The sequence below is a fragment of the Etheostoma cragini genome, unplaced genomic scaffold (assembly GCF_013103735.1).
Source record: "Etheostoma cragini isolate CJK2018 unplaced genomic scaffold, CSU_Ecrag_1.0 ScbMSFa_730, whole genome shotgun sequence".
Lineage (NCBI taxonomy): Eukaryota > Metazoa > Chordata > Actinopteri > Perciformes > Percidae > Etheostoma > Etheostoma cragini.
In genome coordinates, this window is record NW_023269351.1 from 1 (window position 1) to 2,184 (window position 2,184).

The window sequence follows — 2,184 nt, forward strand, 5'->3', positions numbered from 1 at the left end:
AATAAGACAAAGACAACAAGACAACAAGACAATAAGACAACAAGACAATAAGACAAAGACCACAAGACAATAAGACAAAGACAACAAGACAACAAGACAATAAGACAAAGACAACAAGACAACAAGACAATAAGACAATTAGACAAAGACAACAAGACAACAAGACAAAGACAACAAGACAATAAGACAACAAGACAAAGACAACAAGACAATAAGACAAAGACAACAAGACAATAAGACAATAAGACAACAAGACAATAAGACAAAGACAACAAGACAACAAGACAACAAGACAATAAGACAAAGACAACAAGACAACAAGACAATAAGACAATAAGACAAAGACAACAAGACAACAAGACAAAGACAACAAGACAACAAGACGAAGACAACAAGACAACAAGACAACAAGACAATAAGACAAAGACAACAAGACAATTAGACAAAGACAACAAGACAAAAACCACAAGACAAAGACAACAAGACAACAAGACAAAGACAACAAGACAACAAGACAATAAGACAAAGACAACAAGACAATTAGACAAAGACAACAAGACAAAAACCACAAGACAAAGACAACAAGACAACAAGACAATAAGACAAAGACAACAAAGACAAAGACAACAAGACAAAGACAACAAGACAAAGACAACAAGACAATAAGACAACAAGACAACAAGACAATAAGACAACAAGACAACAAGACAATAAGACAACAAGACAACAAGACAATAAGACAACAAGACAATAAGACAACAAACACAACGTCTCTGCAGCTGACAGCGGACTGATCCACGCCCCCCCCCCCCCGACGGAGTCCCGTGAATCCAGTCCTGAATATCCCTAAATCCCACCGTTTAACTCCTGCACCTTGGGGGCGGTTCCTCTTCACCCGGTGCTTTCAAATCCGTTCTCATTGGTCCGCCGTTGTCATGACAACATGCCGAGTGGATCTTTGCTGTCCAATGAGAACTGACCCGCCTTCTAACGCGGTTTGGGGGTCGTTTTGGTTTCAGAACAAAGGGGTCTGTCGTGTAAATGTGAAACTCTGACATCAACAGTTTAATCAGCATTGTGTTGTCTCAGCCTAGACCAGGACCCCAGGGGGACGGGGGACGGGGGACGGGGGACAGGGGACAGGGGACAGAAGACCACCTTTTGTTGCGTAGCAGGAACCCCGTTCCATCCACAGACTGCACAGATTTACATGTTAAATATGTTAAATATGTTAAATATGTTAAATATGTTGAATATGTTGAATATGTTGAATATGTTAAATATGTTAAATATGTTAAATATGTTAAATATGTTGAATATGTTGAATATGTTGAATATGTTGAATATGTTAAATATGTTAAATATGTTGAATATGTTGAATATGTTGAATATGTTGAATATGTTCATTTACACTAAATGTGCTGTTTTTTACATGGAGTCTGGTTGGTTCAGCGCTATCTACGTCAAAGCTAGCTACATCAGCGTTAGCTACGTGAGCGCTGGCTACGTCAGGGTTAGCTACGTCAGGGTTAGCTACGTCAGCGTTAGCTACGTCAGCGTTAGCTACGTCAGCGTTGTATCTGGGAAAACACAAAGATCTTAAAGAAAGAAACATGAAGTAACCAGTGATATGAGAGCGGATTGTTATTAATATAATAATAATAATATTAATAATACATTTTATTTAAAATGCACTTTTTATCTCTAAATCTCAAAGTGCTAAAGGTGAAAAAAGAGAAAAAGAAAGAAAGAATAAAAGAGAAAGTAAAGCTGTTCTTAGAAGATAAAAACCTCTAAAGGACCAAAGCTCTGCTGAAGACCTGTTTGAAGACCTTTAGAAACCCCCTCGGTGGATCGAGGTGCCCTCTAGGTGTCAGGGGGGGCAGCAGCCTAATGCCCCACCCCCCATGGTCCTGGTCCTGGTTCTGGGGAGGTGGAGGAGGTCTGAGTGGGTGGAGCGAAGGGGGGGGTGGGGTTCTGGGGTTTGATGAGTTCTTTGGGGTAATAATATTATTATTATTGTTGTTGTTGTTGTGTTTGCAGGTGCATGCTGGGAAGTTAAAGGGTTAAACTGCTGCGTCACGCTCCCGTTTTATGAATGAGCTCCAAACGGTGATGTCATCAACAAGAGCCCATCCCCCGCCGCTGCGGGAAAAACCTCACGACCGAGAGATGTCCCCCCCC